This window comes from Podarcis pityusensis, assembly GCF_964106645.2.
Source record: "Podarcis pityusensis genome assembly, chromosome: 9".
In the NCBI taxonomy this organism is placed as follows: Eukaryota; Metazoa; Chordata; class Lepidosauria; order Squamata; family Lacertidae; genus Podarcis; species Podarcis pityusensis.
In genome coordinates, this window is record NC_138034.1 from 61,355,400 (window position 1) to 61,375,932 (window position 20,533).

The 20,533-nt window shown below is 45.3% G+C and overlaps 1 protein-coding gene and 1 long non-coding RNA gene across 7 annotated transcripts in view; one reads left to right on the plus strand and one right to left on the minus strand.

Annotated features, from left to right (window-relative positions):
* CCSER1 (coiled-coil serine rich protein 1) overlaps window positions 1-9,506 on the minus strand; it is a 701,360-nt gene extending 691,854 nt beyond the window's left edge. For 5 of the 6 annotated variants that reach the window (XM_081020751.1, XM_081020753.1, XM_081020756.1 and 2 more), the window contains exon 1: window positions 5,757-6,133. The gene's annotated coding sequence lies outside the window, so the exon portion shown is untranslated. Of the gene's footprint in view, window positions 1-5,756; window positions 6,134-6,390; window positions 6,521-8,320 lie in introns of those variants that run through there. The other variant, XM_081020752.1, reaches the window with a different exon arrangement.
* On the plus strand, window positions 6,243-12,220 carry LOC308485462. Its single transcript, XR_013990529.1, has 2 exons — window positions 6,243-6,425; window positions 9,519-12,220. It is a non-coding gene; the product is annotated as an uncharacterized lncRNA (long non-coding RNA).
* The last annotated feature ends 8,313 nt before the right edge of the window (window positions 12,221-20,533 follow it).

The window sequence follows — 20,533 nt, forward strand, 5'->3', positions numbered from 1 at the left end:
ATCTGGCTGGGTTTCTCCAGCAACTCTGGGCAGCTTACAACATATCTAAAAGCATTATAAAAAAACATCAATCCTTAGAAACTTCCCTAAACAGGGCTGCCTTCAGATGTCTTCTAAAAGTCAGTTAGCTGTTTATTCCCTTGACATCTGAAGGGAGGGCATTCCACAGGGCAGACGCCACTATCGATTACAAAACATGCAGGCCGAAGCAGGTCATCTGACTTCATTGCGATGTCAGGTGACTGACAGGTGTGTGGCCCCGCCCACTTGTCAAATGTGGACTGCAAGATGAGTAAGGTTAAGGGTCTGTCTCTGGCCCACCAGTCAGATCAAGAGCCCCACCCCTGATATAGACAATGCTGAGGGAGGGATAGACCACTAGTCTCTTTAGACCTTGTGTTTAAATGTCCACCGGGGGTTGTCTTGTAGTCTCCGTTTCTGATAACCTCAGTTGCAAAACTGATCCATCATTATCTTATTCACCTACCTTCACAGCTCTATGAATGTAACTAGACATTATTCCCATTTTACAGATGGAAGAACTTTGAGTAAAGACTCAGTGAAGCTGAATAGAAAAGCTTTGAATCCATACCCTAGAATCATGGAGCTGAAAGGATCCCTGAGGATCATCTAGTCCAACCCACCTGCAATGCAGGAATCACAACATTCAGTCCCCCATCCAATGTGAAACCACACCAGAGCCAGCGTAGCTTTGAAAAAGTGCCAGCAGTTTTATTGCTGCACCACTTCAAATCCAGTATTTTATATCTGCCAGACCACTCTTTCTGTCAAACTCTTACCCAAATTAACTTCAGGATTAAACCTCAGTGGGAGTCTAGCCAATTACCACTCTGAGCTATATTTACAGATGCCATGCATTCTGAAATAGCCCTGAGATCCTCCAGTGCCGGACCAATCCAATAATTTCACCAAGACATAAATGCACCTATTCCTTAATGGGCTTTGTATTCTTTTGGGGGGGGGGCGGGGAGACCATCACTTCCCATTATCCTTTTTTCATATGCGACATCTGCAGGTGAAAGTGATGTCAGTGTTCTGATGCAAGTGCAGCTCGTCCCTCAAGGCAAGCACCACACTGATATTGCAGTAGCTTTACAGGGCTCAGCAAACTTTTTCAGCAGGGGGCCAGTCCACTGTCCCTCAGACCTTGTGGGGGGCCAGACTATATTTTGGAAAAAAGAAGAAGAACCAATTCCTATGCCCCACAAATAACCCAGAGATGCATTTTAAATAAAAGCACACATTCTACTCATGTAAAAGCATGCTGATTCCTGGACCGTCCGCAGGCTAGATTTAGAAGGCAATTGGGCTGGATCCGACCCCTGGGCCTTAGTTTGCCTACCCATGCCTTAGACTGAGTCCTATATAGGCACAGTAGCTCTGTCCCAGTTGCAAGTCCCACCTTCACTGAAAGATGCCTCTTTGGTTTAAGAGGCCCAGCCTTGCTCCAGGAGTCTCTTACTCTGACAGAGCAGGGGAAACTTTGGCTGTACTGGGGCTTCCATGATAGAGTCAAAGGGTGGCAATGTGACAACTGGTAGACCTTGAGACTCTTAACCTCAGGGTCATGGGTTTGAGCCCCACATTGGGCAAAAGATTCCTGCATTGCAGCAGGTTGGACTAGATGATCCTTGTGGTCCCTTCTTACTCTACAGTTCTATGACACTATGACATCCTTGGACTAGAAGGGCACTGGCACTGTGGACTCATCTTCTGGAAGTACTTCCAGAGTTAGTCTTGGATACAATTTCCCTTCTGATTCCTCATCCTCTAAAGAAGGAGAATCCGACCCCAGGGTCATGACCGTCAAAATGGGTGGCATTCAATGCTTGTCCTACACAGAATAGACACACTGAAGTACCTAACTAACTTAGGTTCATTGACTTTAACAGGTCTGCTCTGAATAGGGCTTAGCTGCATACAGCCCAGAGTCAGTTCCACAAAGTACAGAGAGCAGCAATCTTGAAACTGGCAGAGTAAGTGAATAAATTTAGTAGCACGTAGGAGGATTTTAATGCATAAAATGTAGTGCTGGAATTTATCCAGGGGGATAAATCTTTTGGAGTCTCACCAGAATGACAGTCCCATGCTTCCTGTAGTTACTTCTGAACGTCGCTCCCTTGAGGAACTTGTGAGGTTAGCAAAAAGGGGTTATGTTGCAACTAAGTCCTAAGCCAAACGCTTCCTGCAAAGGAATTCAATGGAATCCCATGGTAAGGCACTTCAGAATGCTTCCATGCCAATCTGGCCTTCAGCTTCCTCCAAGAATAGAAAAACAATTCAAATCACAGATGTTCTCCAATGGAAAAGATTATTAGATCTGCTATCATGACCCACTGGCCAACATCATTCTACCCCCATAATTACAAATCCTGCAGCCCTGAAGTTTTTAATTGCGTTGGTACTACAGAGACACAATTTCATATGCCACAAGGAGTTGTAAGGAGGGCGGAATCCCTCCAAAACGGTTTTGTGCAAAGTTATCTGCTGTCTAAGCTTTCCCAGCCCATTAATATTTCACTTTCATATAAGCCCTGGACTGGTTTTGGAACATGCTTCCTTTTTATCCCCTTTTTATATATAAGCAAGAGAAAGTGTTTGAAGTAAGTGCTGGTAAGAAACCTCCCCTAGTCTGTCTCTCTTCCCACCCCCTCATCCCCCTCCCCCCACACACTTGCTTTCTCCACCTCAGTCTCTTGAGGATTTTAACACTTCAAGTACAACATATACCAGGAAAAGAGGAGGGGGGGGAACAGAGACGAATGTGTCTAGCTTTGAATCGCCTCTTAAAAGAGAGACAGCTTTTTTCAATTGTTTTGTAGTCACATTCAGCTGTGAAAATGACGAAAAAGGAAATCGGCGAAAATAAGCGCGATTACTACATGCTGTCAGGCTGAAAGGGGAGCGTAGCAAATACAGCAGAGCCTCAAATTTACAAAACACTTTGTGAATGGAAGCAGTTTGTAAGCCTCCTGCCCTGGCAGTTCCAAAATCCCCTACCCTATTACCTTGCATCTCCACATCCTCCCGTTTGGAATGTCACCCGGGCATTGCCAGTGCTCGCTTTCCTCATCTACCTGGAACCCGTCCTCCCCAGGGTTTTTTTTTTTGGGGGGGGGGCTTTCCTAGCTCTCTATGAAGATGGGAAGCAGTGCCGGATTACCAAATAGGCTGAGCAGGCACCGGCCTATGGGCCCCACACCTTTCAGGGGCCCCACGAAAAGGGACCAAAATAATATTGATTTGATCATGAAAGAAAATTACAATCAAGCTTGCTTAGTTCAATGCTATCCCACTAGAGCACATGCACAAGCCCCCCACCATCAATTTCAGCTGCCTAGGGGCCTCCCACAGGGTTTAATCTGGCACTGTTTGGAAGCCGCCTTATACTTAATCAGACTATGGGTCCATCAAGCTCAGTACTGACTGGAAGCAGCTCTCCAGAATTTCCATCAATGACCTTTGCTAGCCCTACCTGGAGATACTGGGGATTGAACCTGGGACCTTTGGCAGGCAAAGCAGATGCACTACCAGTGAGCTACAGGCCCGTCCTTTCTCTGCTTCATCTCATTAAGGGCACTGGAAGCTGCCTTATACCTGGGCAGGCCAATTGTCCATCTGGGTCAGTACTGTCACTTGGAAGTAGCTCATCAGGGTCTCAGACAGAGGTCTTCCCTGCCACCTGGTACGTGATCTTTAAAAACAAGCAAACCTAGAGATTGAATCTGAAACCTTCTGCATTCAGAGCATGTTCTCTATACCACAGAGCAGCGGTCCCTCCCCCTCCATTTTATCCAATATGCTTTCTGACCTCCTGAAAAACACCCCCACGCCGCCTGATTCACAAAGGGGCTGATGTGGCAACAGTTACTGCATACTGAGCAGGGTGAGCAATACTGCGACGGAGAAATTTGATAGATTAGTCATTTTGAATCTCCAGGCTTCATATATCTCCGAGGTTCCAGCAGAGCGAAATCCGTTCCACAAGAATGTTCAGTGGAACTCTGCTCCGCCATGGGAAAAGAAAACCGATCCTCTCCACTACTTGGCAAGATGTCTCTCCTTAATGGTGTTGGGAAAGTACAGTCGCCAAAGAGCACCACCCTCGTGGCTCGTGTTAAGATGATGCATTACGAGACACCACTGGGTAATGCTAAGTCTCTCTTCCCCCTTGAAACTGCACGTGCAATTACCCTGCCTGCTGCAATGTCTAGCTGCTCCCATACTCCATGGGAAATGGCGCAGGTAGAGCATCATAGTTCAGAGTACGAAAAGGAACCATCCAGGAACAAGTGCGTCATCACCCGTCGACACCGTCTCCCCATTCAAATATTATTCCAGGAACTCACTTCTCTGTAACAACCCATCAGCCTGAATTTGCTTCATGTTATGTTGAATGAAATAGAATGAAAAACTGGAACTGGGCAGTGAGGACTTTTATTTGACACACCACACTGGGCCGAGACTCAGCCCCAAGTAACACCTGGGCAAAACAGGCGTGAGCCCCACAGACAAAGCACACACACACACACACACACACACACACTTTTTCATGCTGCCTTCTGCACTGGGAGCTGCCCTACTTCCTTGGGGTCACAATGCCCTTCTGGTGACAAAGTCTCCACTGACCATTCTTCCTGGTGCCACAACTAGCTGGCCACCCGCCACAAATCATGACCGGTTCTGCCTCTTCCACCACCATCCCCATGCACACCGCAATATGACACATGTACCCCAAGCATGTGTTATTGCATGGGCAGTGAACGGTTCTCTGGCAAATAGCTCGATAGCTGTGATGAGTGTGGCTGGCGCAGCGATGGCAGGGGCAAGAGGTGACAGTGTCTAGTGGGGGCGGGGAAGGTGCCATGTGGCAACGCTGGAGAATCCACATGGCTCTCCCAGCTGCCAATCTCTCTCCCTCTATATATATATATATATGTATGCATGTATGTTACTGCTGCACAGCCGCTGCGGAAAGGTGGGAACCCTCTCCCCAGAAAACAGGCGTCTTCTTCCCCTGCATAAGTCCACGATGAAGCCTTGCAGCCTTCCACGCGCGCACACCCTCCTCGCCCCTTCCCCAAAACTGCACCGCCACAAAGCGCCCTGCCCTCGCCCTAATCCCAGCCGCCGCTGCGGCCACTGCCGACTTGCAGGAGAGCCCAGCTCGGTCCAATCCCAGCGAACACGCCTCGCGCGTACAGGAAGAAGGCAATGCGGCTCTCGGCGAGCCCTTCCTCGTAGCCGCGGCTGCCCTGCGTGCAATAAACATACCGGCTTCTAGCTCTTGCCTTCTCCTCCTCCAGCTCCTTTCCTCCCAATCAGCTGCCGCTACCGCCTGCCCAGCCCCGGATCTACCTGCAGGACTCGAAGCGAGCTTTTAAAAAAACAGAAAAACCACAGTACACAAACCAAGCCTTTGCACCACTTTCCAGCCCTCGATCCCGTGTGCACTTGTTCCCCCAGTTCCGCGATCCGCCCACCCAAGGCAAAATCGCGACCACCACATCGCAAGCACGGGAAGCTTCTTCCCAAAATAACGCAGCCCTCCTTGGTTGTGCGGACAAGCCTGGAAGACCCAGAGGAGCTCAGCCTCCCTCCTCCTCCCTTCCTAAAATCCTGACCTTCCATCTCCTAGCCGCCCCCTTCCCCGCCGCCCTATGAGAGGGTGCCTTCCCTGCTTTCCCAAACCGAGCGGCGCCACGAGTCAGGGGCGCATGGAGGTTATTTACTACCTGGTTGGGCAGCTGGTGGTTGTCTTGGGGGCGCTCCTGCCACGGAGTGCTGGGGTGGGGGGCGAAGTCTCGTCCTGGCCGCCCCGCTCCCTACCACCAAAGTGGTGGTTGGTGAGGTCCTTTTAATTTTCCCATATGCGCCCACGGAGAAGAGAGGTGGGGGGGAAGCCAAAAAAAAAAACCCGCACGCACACACCCCAGCCTTGGTCCAGGGCTAGCAGCAACAGCAGCAATTAATCCAGCAAGAGGCAGCCAGAGCAGCGCAAAAGCTCTGCAGCAGAAGAAACCAACGGAGCTTCCCATGCACTCATGTTGTTGCTGTTGAGAGTGCAGAAGAGGATACGCAGCAGCAGCAGCAGCAGCAGCAGCAGGCGGATTGGCAGCCGGCGCTGCTTGTGGCAAGGAAAGACGGGGAGAGGAGAAGGCGGCGGGGAGGGACGAAAGGGGAGGCGCTTGCGGTGCGTCTGGAGAGAGAGTGTGGGGCTGTGCGCGCCGCGTTGCATGCGGGGTTGCGCGGTGCCACCTCCTCGCTGGGAGTGCATTGCGGAGCCGGCTTGGGAGGGGAGAGCAGCCGCCAGCGCAGGATCAGCCTCTTAAGAAGGGGATTGACAGGAAGGATTTAAGAAAGCCTCACCTTTCTGAGCTCTGAGTCAGCAGAGAGTGGAACAGGTTCATTTTTATTATTATTTTTTGCTCTCTTCTTCCTGCTTCCAGGCCAGCCTCCTCCTTCCCTTTTCTTGAAGCCACAGCAGAAGCTTCAACAGCTGCAGAAGAAACCAAGACCAGCAAATCAGTGTAACCCGTGTGTGTGTGTGTGTGTGTGTGTGTGTGTGTTTGCGTGTTTGTTTTTTCTCTGTCTGCCTTGGTTTGCATTTTCCTTTTAGCGTGCTAAAATCAGGAGCTTTGCAAATCCTTAAAAGGGGGGGGGGGTAACACCTTTTGGGCAGCTTCACTTCAGGAGTGAACTCTGAAATAATGCAGATTAGTTGCTCCTTAATAGGCTTGCTCCAGTCAGGGTGGTTATAAAAAGGGTTTAGGTGTGTTTGTGTGTTCCTGGAATACTCTTAATAATCCACATTATAGATTGCGAGTTGAGGACTAGGCAGGGGTTAAGTGAGCTGTTCCAGAATAAAAGATGGTCATTTTGTGTGTGGCCGGGGAAACCTGAGGATGCTGGCTATTCCAGACTGGTTCAGATCCAGTAAACCTGAAAGGTGCTGGTTGTTGCAAATTAGCTCTGGCATAAATTGGTATGACCTTCTTGTGTCCTTGCCATTTCATAGTCAAGGTCACCTGGAAGGAGCTGAGGCTCACACACTTGGGCTGCTATACCCAGAGCTAGCCTTACTCTGCAAGAAGCCTCACTGAACTTCTTGGGTTGACAGATATTTACAGGATTGTACTGCGGGTTTATGCAGCGAGTGGCCATTCTCTCCGGCATTGATCTGTTGTGACCATGAAGCCCAATGCAGCAACCACAGCAGTTGTTTGGGATCAACTGAGTGAAAAGCTATATTCTTCCCCTCTGCCCCACCATGTTCCATATTTTGTATGAAGGGCAGCCTCAAAACTGGGAGGAGAGGGTAATGGAGTTTTTGGAATCAATTCATCCGGACTGCATACACACCATACATTTAAAGCACACACATACTCTCAAACAATATTGGGAGTTTAGGTTTACCCATCAGAGCTACAGTTCCCAGCACCTTTAAACTACAGTTCCCAGGATTCTTTGACAGGGTGGTTAAATGTGCTTATGGTATGGAAACAGAGTGAAAAGCTGTGGTCTTTTTACCCTTCCATATTTTGCATGGACAAAAAGTCTCAACATTTGCAGGCGGGGGCAGGGCGGGTTGAACGCGACAGATTTCCCACTCCTTCTCTCCAAAACCTTGAATGAAACAGGTGTGTGTGTCTGTGTGTTTTGCAGGCCGTGCAAGGGGAAGTGAAAATTACTAGACAACAGCCTCTGTATGACCTTTGGATGTTTACTATCCTTGTCTTCTCTCTCTCTTGGGGTTTTATATGCGTGTGTACATAAGTGAAGGAGGTGAGGTGGTTAAAGGGTTTGCTGTGGTGGTTTTTTATTTTTTTTTTAAAGCCTCCTTAACCAGGAAGCAGCTACAAGAAAAGCTAATCAAACGCCAGCTGAGGAAAAGTGCACTAGTTCAGCGCATTCAATAATTATCACCGCATATGCTCCCGGCACGAATGTATTGGTATATGTTGCTACCAATATTGCTCCTTATTCCAGAGCAGGCATGGACAATTTCTGCATTTCACAGACTAAATATGATGTGAGGGATCCATGGTCAGTTCTCCAGATATATTTTCCTTTGCCTAAAAACAATCCAGGAGGAATGGGAGAATGGGGTCAGGAGGAATAGGGTTGTGGTTGGGAGACCAGTTAATCCTTTCCCCACACATTTCCCTGTCCGTTCCCCCCAAATATTATTAACCATGAAGAGAATTTTTTTGAGAATTTTCTTTTTCTCACCCACCTCCCCTCAGAAAATGAAAGCCATAAAAAGCTGTTTTAAAAAAATCCCCCAAGTATTCCTCACCATCTTTTTTGTTTGTGTGTGATGGCCACCATATTTTCCTCACAGTGCCTTGGAAGGACTCCAGGTCAAGGACATTGTGGAGGATTCAAAATGGCGGCCATTTTGCTTCTGTTGTCATTGGCAGCAGCAAAAAACAACGTTAGGTTAAAAATATAAAAAGTTTGCTACTCCCACGGCTAATGGTGAGCCCATACATACACATTCCCCCCCCCCCACACATTCCCAATAAATGGTTGAAGAATTTCTCCTCACTCTGGAGAAAGGTGGTAAAATCACCCACCCAACTTCTTTGCCCACTAATAGGGCAGAGAATTTCAAGAGGCCATTAAGAGCACAGTTCTAACAGGTACTTACTTGATTTTACCTCAAGCCTATTAGCAGCTTGAGAAGACTGATTGCAGTCGTGTTCCTAGTTTCCTGAGTATTAGCCCCATGAAACTCAAGAGGACTTGCTTTTGAGGAGACATGTAGAGGATTGGGCTCCTTATAGTCAGGGAATTAGCCCAGACAGAGAAAAGAAATGGCTAAAAAAACCAAAAACCCTTCCCTCAGCATCACCTCTTAAGCCAAAATACCCTTCCTCCAGTAGCACCTTCCACCATTCCTCCAGTTCACCTCTGGGAGGAATGCAGGCAACTGTATTGTTCTTGACATTTCCTAACCTCCAACAAGGCTATTTATCTATAACATTTGTATATCGCCTTTTCTTCTGGGGTCCTGTACATGGTTCTCCACCCCTCCCTGTTTTATCCCCTCAGCAACCCTGCGAGGTAGGTTAGCCTGAGAGGTTGGCCCAAGGTCATCCGGTAAGCTTCACGGCTGAGTGGGGATTTATAACCTAGCCTCCCAGGCCCTCATCCTGCACTCTCAACTTTTCTACCACATTGGTTATCAGAGGGAGAAAATGCCACAGAAAAAGTGTGGGTGTGAATGTGTGTTTAAAAATAATAATATTTTTTTTAAAAAGAAACCTCCCCTCCACTCCCTGACTTGGCCACCATCACAGGCCATTTTGAACAAAAGAAGTTACATGTAATTTGACCCCCGTCCCCATGAGCCATTCTGTTCTCCAGAGATTGGTCCGGGGGCCACCAGTGTACTTTCCAGCTCACTCCAATTGTTTCATAGGTGCTCAGAATGTATAATAAAATGGGTGCTGCTTAACAGTACAGTCATACCTCATGTTACGTTTTTTCAGGTTGCGTCCCGCAGCGACCCGGAAGTACCAGAAAGGGTTACTTCCAGGTTTCACTGCAGTAGCGATAAATCACACTTCGCGCATGCGCACAAGCACCAAATCACGCTGCTCACCTGCACAGATACAGCGCTTCAGGTTGCGGGCTTTTCATCTTGCAAACAGGCCTCCAGAACGGATCCTGTTCGTAACCAGAGGTACCACTGTAAAAGTTTCACAACGATAAAACATGTGCACCCAGGTATGGCCAAGGTAATAGTTTTTGGTGTTTTTTGCAGGGGTGGGGCATTCATGTAAAGATGTTAAATTTGACAAATCTTCCTTTCAACCCTTGAACAGTCATTTTCTTTTCCTTGTTGTTGTTGGCATCTGTCTGTCTCGAGAGACAATGGAGTACGCCTCTGGGGGTGCAGTCAAACCGCTGCATTAGCAGCATCGCAGTGACCTCCCTGGGGCACAAGCCTGGGCAGTATTTGTGGAGGTCCTGGGCTGCCTAGACGACAAGACCTCCATCTCAGCCTCACTGATGTGGTCCAAAAAAAAGCACAGCAATACATTTGGCACCAGCTTGCCTGTCACCCAAGGTGCCACCCAAATGTCTTTTTGTATAGGGTTTACTCCTTAGCCCTTACTTCTCCTGAAGATATCTGGCAAGGCAATAGAGGTTTAGGATCAGAGTTTTCCTTCTCCTAGAGGGGCTACCTTTCCAGGTTGATGAGCCCCATCTGCCCCTCACTTCCCTCTACAGCATTTGTAGTAATCACCTTCTTGACCATTGGACCTACTATTAGTCTCATCTGCTCAATCCACATGCAATTTGGGGAATTCCCTTACTCACTGAGGGTTTGAGGCACATTGGCTACCCTCATCTGGTTTAGCCAGCCAGCTAAAGCATGCATAGGCCAACTTGGCCCTCCAGATGTTTTGAGACTAGAGTTCCCATCATCCCTGACCACTGGTCCTGTTAGCTAGGGATGGTGGGAGTTGTAGTCCCAAAACATCTGGAGGGCCAAGTTTGCCTATGCCTGAGTTAAAGCCATTCCCGGTGTGTGGCCTCTGTCACATGTTGACAGCTTCCAGGAGCCACAGGTGAGAGCTGAATGAAGAGTGGGGACCAAATGTACACAAATTACCCCAGAAGCAGCACAATGCGTCCCCCAACAGAGGTACTATCCACCCCTTAACACACCATATGCCCTTCTAAGCAAATAAAATTTGTTATAGCTACCCCCGATCTGGAGAAAATCATTTTCTTCTTCAGTTGGTCATCCATCCCTGTTTTGAAAGCATTGCCCCACATTCCACAGCATCAGCGACCAACGTACCAGAATGGATGTCATTTATTGGAAATGATTTTTTTCTTCATAGAACCGCACAGCAACTTCCTTTCATTACGGAAATTTGGTCGGGCATTTCTGGATAGAGAAGAAATAAGAAACGAGTATATCATAGTCATTAAAAAGAACAAGATTTTCCACTGAAAATCCAAACCAAACCAAGCTGAAATATGTGAAACTACATGTCCTTCCCCAGTTACCACCGTCTCTTCACCATTTCTCATCCCCATTGGAATTCAGATTGTAAGCTCTTTGTGGCAGGGCCCTAAATATTTTTGGTGTTTGTTGTTCTGTAAAGTTCCACAGCACTGACCCTGATCTAGCCAAAGCTAGTCATACCTACATTCTGCCAACATGAATGGAATTGAACCCAACTATGATTAGGTTATAATGTTGGCCAACATTAGAGGGATGTTGTAAGGATCACTGACATCATGAAGCGCTTTGAGCAGTGAACAGCCCAATTCCTACCATGTTTACTCAGAAGCAATTCCCCTGAGTTCAGTGGCATTTATTTCCCAGTAAGCACATTTAAAAATAGCCTCCTAGGAAAAAATGCTATAGATGCAGTGGAATCTGGTGTGATGAAGGGCAAAATAGATGGTCTTTTATCAGGCAAGCTGTCCATGCTTGTCCAGCTACAAATATTGCTTTGTGTATTTTGTAGTTCTTGTTGTCTTAGACCAACTTAAAAGCATTGCCTTACACCAAACTGATATGGTGCAGAAGATTCCTGGAATGCTCAGCAAACTTTGCCTTCTCTGTTTCATATACTCAAATGTTGCATATACTGCAATAATTAAATAAACAAGGGCAGTAGTGAAAATTATTTAAGTTTTTTTAAAAATAAAACAAAGTTTGGATGTTTTTACCATTGTGAATGCAGATGGCAAAGACAATGAGCTCAGAGTCTCATTTAATCGTGATTCATAAATTAATGTTATCTTTCATCATTCCAGATTCCACGCAGTCTGTTTGCAATTCGAGCTCTTGCACTCAGGAGTGGGGGTGAGGGAAGGAAGCTTAAAAAAAAAAATTAAGAAAAGGAGAAGTGATATTTGTTTGTTCTCAGTTTTTGCTAGTTGCTGACTGAGTCTCATTTTGCAACCCTGAATGAAATGAATCATTCCTGGCACAGGAAAATCACACCTACTCGGGTCAATTGCTTACCACAAATGACTGTGTATGATTTCTCAAGGCCCTGATCATTCTGAGATTGTATGTCTAACTTTTATGCATCTCAGTACCCTAGTGACTTCATTAACTTTACATTTGTACTGGAATTTTCAGCTGGAAGGAGGGGGTGTTATGTTTGTATATTCTTTTGATCTGTTTAATAAATGTAAGAGAGATGTTTAAAATTGGCAACAGCGCCGCATATTTAAAATTGCATACAACTTTATTGTGCAGAAACAGAGACAATTAAAATGGACCTGCATGCTCACCTCATGGCAAAGTAGCAGTAATGGAATCCCCGTGGCAATGCTGCTGGCTATCTCATCATTTTCTGCAATATTCACCCACACATTTATAGGTATTTATTATGTAATTATTGGAGATGTTGGCTAAATTCTCACCCAGGTGGTCAGTCTGCTGTGAGCTGGAGCCCCCGTGATACTCGTCAAAGTTCAAAGACAATTATTCCATTAAATGCCAACTGTTAGGTAGAAACACCTGTGCCCTCAAGTCCCACTTAAGGGATTCCAATAGGTATCTGGCTGGCCACTTATGAAAAAGGTTGCTGAATCAGATGGACCGTTGATGTGATTCAGTAGGATTTTTCCTGTGTTCTTACGGCAGAATATTACTCAAATACACACAACATCTCTGTACACAGAAAAGTATCATGTCAGGGGAAAAGCTAGGCCAGAACTATTTTCCTTTATCTGCTACCTTTCTGTTTGTTTTTGTCTTTGTTTTGCATTTTAATATTTATTGTGTCCAAGAAAGATCTTTTAAATATTGCTGAGAAATCCTCCCACTTCCTAAATATGCTCTGTTTAGGCACGACACTGCATCTTCTTCTAATGTTACAAGAAGGGCTTGAAAGCCAGTTGCAGAAGTTACTGCTCACTTAGCTTCTGGTTCTTCTAAAAAGCCCACATGCATTACTTCTGACCAGGGATTTACACAATGCATAGCTAAGGTATGCAATTATGTGACTTAACCAATCTAGTTCCTTTTGACTATTCTAGTCCAAGGGATCAGGGCTCTATCTGCAGTTGTGTCCTGGAAAATGTAGCTTTTCAACATGGCACTCAAAACTACAATTTCAAAGAATGTAGTCATTTGGCAACAATAATTTCAACATGATATAAAGACTCTCTCTCTCTCTCTCTCTCTCTCTCTCTGTCTGTCTGTCTGTGTGTGTATATTTCTTGATGGTTCCAAGGTATTAAAGGAGTTGTAATATTGTTTATGTTGTGTTGTTATGCTGAAAATCATTTAGTGGGACTGCAAGCCCATATATAAATGAAATAGAGTGAATTGTTAAGAGTTGTGGATATTATGGAGGCATACAAACAGTATTTTCAGAACACTACAAACTGGCATGAAGTGAATGGTTGAGTTGTTAATATCACAGGAAAAAATGCAAACCGGTGTGGAAATGTGGAGAATTGAACTTAAGACTGAAAAAATTAGTAATGGAAATTGACAGATTTGCCTTTCCCCATCTGCATCCTGCCCAAACCTGATGAAGGAGGAGGTCAAAAGTCTGAGGTCCGTGCATGTAACTCTAAACCAGCCTTTTGTAAGCTGATTCCCCTCCATATGTTTTGGGCTACAACTCTCATCAGTTGCACGGAAGTTGTTGTAGTAGTTTAGTCGTGTCTGACTCTTCGTGACCCCATGGACCAGAGCACGCCAGGCACTCCTGTCTTCCACTGCCTCCTGCAGTTTGGTCAAATTCATGTTAGTAGCTTCGAGAATACTGTCCAGCCATCTCATCCTCTGTCGTCCCCTTCTTGTGCCCTTCATCTTTCCCAACATCAGGGTCTTTTCCAGGGAGTCTTCTCTTCTCATGAGGTGGCCAAAGTATTGGAGCCTTAGCCTCAGGATCTGTCCTTCCAGCGAGCACTCAGGGCTGATTTATTTAAGAATGGATAGGTTTGATCTTCTTGCAGTCCATGGCACTCTCAAGAGTCTCCTCCAGCACCATAATTCAAAAGCATCAATTCTTCAGCGATCAGCCTTCTTTATGATCCAGCTCTCACTTCCATACATCACTACTGGGAAAACCATAGGTTTAACTATACGGATCTTTGTCGGCAAGGTGATGTCTCTGCTTTTTAAGATGCTGTCTAGGTTTGTCATCGCTTTTCTCCCAAGAAGCAGGCATCTTTTAATTTCGTGACTGCTGGCACCATCTGCAGTAATCATGGAGCCCAAGAAAGTAAAATCTCTCACTGCCTCCATTTCTTCCTCTTCTATCTGCCAGGAGGTGATGGGACCAGTGGCCATGATCTTAGTTTTTTTGATGTTGAGCTTACGGAAGTTGTAGCCCTAAACATCTGGAGGACACCAGTGTGTGGAAGACAGACCTAAACCATAGTTTAAGCATTAAGTTTGATACAGTCGTAGGATGTGCATATATGTAAATATTTCTTGTATGAATGATTTGTGCACCCAAGTGGCTCGCTGACATACTCATGAGCTGAAGGAAACACGGCAGCTATTCACAGGTCTCCAAAGGAACCCATTGTGTTTATGCTTCTAAAACTAAACCCTTCATAGAATAGGTTTTTGTTTACATGTAGACTGAAGTGTCACTCATTCTAATAATGCCGCATTTATAAAGTGCAAAGAGAAGCAACCTTGAGTAAAAACAGCTGCAATTACTGTGAAATATAGGTGAGGTGTGGGTTTTAAAAATGCATTGTGGTTTAAAAGGTGGAGTGAAATTCTGACCCCACTGAAACTGAAGCTCATGAAAGTCCCATTGACTTTGGTGGAGTCAGGGTCTCACTCCTCCACTCTCCAGGCAATCAGGTTCCACACATATAATTCTCTCTAAAGAGACTGATTCCATTGAAATGGTTCCTGTTGTTCTTTTCTAAGAGGTACTTAACCTGCAGTAACCCTCCCGTCTTTCTCCTATCTTCATTTTGCTGCTCAGTTCCCCTCTCCCTTGTATTACTGAATAATAAATCTGACATAGATTATGTAACATCCACTGAATCATATCAGGCTGTGGGAGGCTGGAGCACAGCATAATGCAAGATGTAAGGAACACGAAAGAGGAGGTTGAGAGACAAGTGTTTTAAAAAGCGTTTCCCGGGTGCTTACAACTTTAGAAACTTGCACAGAGAACAGTTTCTAAAAATGAATTTGCACACATGAAATTACATTTCTTAAATTAGAAAGTTCCCGGAGCCTTTTATCTACTGACCACAAGAAGCTTGGTCAGCTTCTTTGTGAACCATTAAGTTCACCGCCCTGCATTCTCCTTCCAAAGGCCTTCTTACTTGATCCACCGCATAATATCAAAGCCAGAGTCACCACTTACTTCACAATAGCCAAATCAAAGTTAACCATTTTCAGATTTGAAACGATCCATGAATAAGAAGCACTTCAGTGTCCCTGAGTATCATCCTAGCAGACAGGGTAGTTTTCTGGTGACAGACCTACCAAATCTGCCTTTCACTATGACTGGTATGCAACGAGCTTGCAGCAATTTGTGTAGGTTGGAGCATCTTTAGCTTCTGTGGAGGTCTTGCAGGCCACAGGTGCTGCAACTGAGAGAAGGAGACACTTGCTTTTCAGGAGACAATTCCATGAGCCAAATCATCAGCATGAGAAAAAGTACAGTGGTACCTTGGTTCTCAAACTTAATCTGTTCCGGAAATCTGTTCCAAAACCAAGGCGCGCTTTCCCATAGAAAGTAATGCAAAACGGAATAATCCGTTCCAGACTTTTAAAAACAGACCACTAAAACAGCAATTTAACATTAATTTTACTATCTAATGAGACCACTGATCCATAAAATGACAGTATTGTAGATGATAAAAATTAATTTATTTTTTTTCTTACCTGCATTGATGATAGTCATTGTTTGGATGGGGGGCTTTTATCCATTTCCGCAGTCACACAATCAATCAATCAATCAGTAGCTGAACTGGGTTCCACACAGTCACAAAAACAAATTAACCGAAAAAGCCTCAAAAACAAATAGCAAAAACAATAGTGCCAAACTTAATCTATTCCAGAAGTCCATTTAACTTCCGAAATGTTCGAAAACCAAGGCGCAGCTTCTGATTGGTGCAGGCGCCCCAGAAACAATAGCCGACAGCCACATTGGACGTTCGGCTTCCAAAAAACGTTTGAAAACTGGAACTCTTCTCGGTTTCCAGTGTTTGGGGACCAAGGCATTTGAGAACCAAGGTGTTTGAGAACCAAATATATATTAAAGGTTTAGTACTAACTGAGTTTGGTGGAGACACTCTAATGGAATGGGGACAGAGCCATGTGGAGCGTGTCTGAGGCCTAAGGTGGGGGTCTTGTTAGAATAAAATTATAAATGCATACAGAAAAGCAGCTGGATCTCAGTGTCCAGGCTGAATGATGGGGATGGAGACGCTTCTTCAGGTATATAGGACAGAAGACATTTAGGGCTTTAAAGGTAAGCGCCTTCACTTTGAATTGTGCTTGGAAACATACCGGGAGCCAATGTAGGTCTTTCAGGACTGGTGTTATAACCCTCAAAGTTTTTGCCTGGTGCCTAAAGATATGTAACGAAGGTGCCAGGTGAGCCTCCCTAGGGAGACCATTCCACAAATGGGGAGCTACCACAGAAAAGGCCATTCTCTTGTGTTGCCATTCTCTGGATGTCCCTTGGAAGAGGCACACAAAGAAGGGCTTCAGATGATGATCTAAGGGTTCAGATTGGTTCATATGAGGAGAGGCAGTTATTGGTAACTAATTAAGTGCTTCCCATAAAGTATCCCAAAATGATTTAATAATAAAAATAGTTTGGCTTGATTGGAGTACTTCAAAAGCTCTTACTACTTTTGGGGGACAACCGCAGGGGTAATCATCCATTCTTTGCCTCATTGTCTGTGCCACAGTGATAGGCTTCCTGTTGGCTTGCTTTTCACAGTGCTCCAGTCCTGTGGATAGCTGGAAGGCTGGATAGCTGATATGAACTCAGTGGTAGTCAGCTGACACAAAGGGCCAACAGTGTTTCACCTAGTCCTATAAAGATTCTAACCTAGCTCTTAACCCTGAGGAACCTGTTGACTGGAAACAGGCTGAGGTACTCTCAAACCATCTCTACTGCCCACTGACTTTGCTCACAACTTCACTGCTTCCAGCTTTCTGGCCTCCAGACCATAAGGCCTGGCAAATACGATCTTGCTTCGCACCTCCTAGTTCCAGAAGCCGTGAAGTCTGATTCATGAAACAGATGTGTATGCATCAGATGTTTTGCTTACACATCCCATAGTATATCTATAAATAACATGATAGTATGTCTTGGCAGATAAAACACAAGAGGAAGGAAAGATGAAGCAAGAACATCTCTCCCTGTGCTTTTTGCAAGGTCAAGTGAGAGGTCACTTCAGTAATGGGGAAGCAAGCAGAGGGCATAACTCTGCAACAAAATCAACCCAGACCCATACTGGAATGGGATAGGCATCTATTCTACCTCATTTTAGTCTCTCTGGCACTCAGTCATAGGTCTATCCTGTCTTGTTGCATTCTGTTCCATCCCATTGTATGCTGTTTGTGTGAACTTTGTATGTAAAATGTGACCATTAATGTAAAATGTGCTTTTCAATGTTTTGCATGCATCTTTCATGCAAAAACAAAAAACCCTATCGCTACCAGAAAATCCCAGTTTCTCCACATCTCTCTTTGCAGTTCCCAATGACTTAGGCCATTGAATCCTGTTCAGCCTCACCTCTTTGCTGGCGGGCGAATCTTTGAAGTACATTTCAGTTGTCTTGTAATGACGATGTTTCAAATCCAGTGACCCTGAAATGCTGTCATTCATAAGAAGGTGACACCTAAGCCTGAAAACTCCAAGAGAAAGCCCCAAAGCTATAAGCCAGGCTATTAGAAAAGCTTTCAAATAGCTGCTTCAATGACATATGGTATTTCGGTTTCTGGGTATTCTGCAAATAACCTTGTACTCCACCGCAGCAGTTCATTGCCATACTCCATTTCTTGTCACGATCCTGTACCCATCCCTGTCATTTCACACCACACTATATATCTTAATCCTCCTTGTTGTTAATATAGCATCCCTGCCCACCTATCCCCAGCCCAGAAAAGACCAGTCCTTTCAAGCACTCCCTCTGCATAACTCTTTGCTTCTGTGGCACTTGTTCATAAGCAATGGCGATGCCTATAATATTTTTCTCCCTTTAGGCAGTGAGATGCATCTGGGTGGGGGGGGGGAGAGAATAAGTGGGTAGAAGTTCAGTGCAGGAGAACACAGGGAAATTGTACCGAGCTGCACGGTTTATAATGTTCACTGAATTCAGCTTATCCCGCCTCAGAACTTTGATCCCCTGGCTGCAGAGTTTTAATTTTGCTTTCTACAGCCCTGTTTATCAGCCACAGAGCTCTGTGACCATTCAAGCTGAAGTCTCTAGGCAAAGTCTGAAGTTTCCTCCAAGAGCTGCCAAGTTGCATTTGAAACTGACGAGGGAGAAAGGAAGATTAGTCAGTTCCAGAGACTGCGGCAGTCCATCTATGTGTACTGATTTTTGAATCACACAACTTTGTGCAACTGCAATGGCAGTGTGGTGTGTCGCTCATCCTCAGTGTTGCCGCTAGCAGTGTGCAAAAGGTGTCTCTCGTGTGATATCCATGCAACCATACTCCCAACAGTGCTCCAGATTGCAATGGACTCTGCAGCTGAGAGAAACTATACATACACTCAGCAGCAGCAATCATTTACTCAGCATTCAAAGTGCAAACAGAAGGTTGTCGCAGTCATGGAACCACATTCCTGACTGTACTTTAGGTCACTGTGGCTTTTGCAGCCGGCGCAAAATGTCCCATATTCCTAGCAATACAATTGTACTTTCCCAGCCATTCAAAATGCAGCATCTCTATAATGAAGAGATGGGATTTCCTAGATGGGAGATGTTTGGTTCCTACACAGTAGATGAGCAGTAACCACACATTTGTTGTGAATTAAATGGATCATTTGGTGAAGCTTGAAATCCACATTGGCAAAAAGACACAAGCACACACACATTTTATCTGCACAACAGCCTTGTGGGTATGATAGCCTGTGACACACACAGAGAGAGCGAGAGCGAGCGTTTCAAGGTTGAGTGGAGATTTGAACCCTGAATCAGCCCAGTCTTAGTCTGATATGTCAACCATTATGAACAGATATGTACATATGACACCTCAAAAAAATTAGTGCACAGCTTACCTGAACCATGGGGGAAAGCTGCTTTGTATATTATTGTAAAAAGATGGAGTATAAGTTTTTGTTATCATCATCAGTCTAGTATTACTAAAGTCTCTGACTTGATGGCACCAGTGTTCATTTTAGTGTTTATTGAATAATGCAGGAATTGATTCTACAGTTCTCCGTTTGCAACCATAATGCATCTACATACCTCAGCAGACCTCTGAACCATCACAAGATTCTCCATCAGCTCCTTAAAAGAGCAACTTATTTAGCTGTTACAAGCAAAGGAATGTTTAAAATCTGGTTGCGTACTTGCATCTCTCTTGAGTCGAACAATGACGTCTGTTTCAGTCAACTGCTTGGTGTTCTGGATGAAGATAAGCTTTTGGAAACGTATATTTCCAGGTGCTTTCTTTTGCAGTTCTAATTCAGCCAGGCAGCCCATCTGACTGCCAGTGGCCTATGTGTATTGGAAATACAGCTCATGCTAGTCTCCCACCCATCTGCACAATTTGCAGAGATTACACCTGAACCAGCAATTGGCTGCCCAGGTAGGCTCCCACTTTTTGATGTGAGAAGGTTATTGCCTCTTCCAGGTAGACTTTCTTTACTTGTGATCACTCCTGCATCCAATCAGGAGCATGAACAGCTTGTTTCTAGATGTCCTGGGGTGGAGTTAAGGGTCAAGGTTAGGATGCAAGGGGAAGTAATACAGGGAAGGGAAATGGTTCTGTGAAAAGTAGAAGTGCATCACCCTTGGCCGTTATCACATTATTGAATCCTCCCTTTTTTCCATGATGAAACTCAGGACAGAATATATAGAATTCCCAGGAGATTCCTCCATCCAGGCATTGACATCACATCTAGACCAGCTTCTATAGGGGTGTCACTGGGAAAAAACTAGTTTGGGGAAGGGGAAAAGCCATTCTGGCCAAGCTAAGCCTCCTGATGTATATTTTTACTCCTGATCTATATTTTAGTTTGGTCAGAATCAAGTATACACTTCCAAAGTTAACACTAAATAAATTTGTGTCCCTGGGTTTTAGACTCACCTACCCATGTACTAGGGATGCGGGTGGCGCTGTGGGTCAGGGGTCCCTTTACCTTTACCCATGTACTATCTGAAACCCAAGAGGCACATTGGAGGGATGCGGGTGGCGCTGTGGCTTAAACCACTGAGCCTAGGGCTTGCCGATCAGAAGGTGGGCGGTTCGAATCCCCGCAACGGGGTGAGCTCCCGTTGCTCAGTCCCTGCTCCTGCCAACCTAGCAGTTCAAAAGCATGAAGTGCAAGTAGATAAATAGGTACCG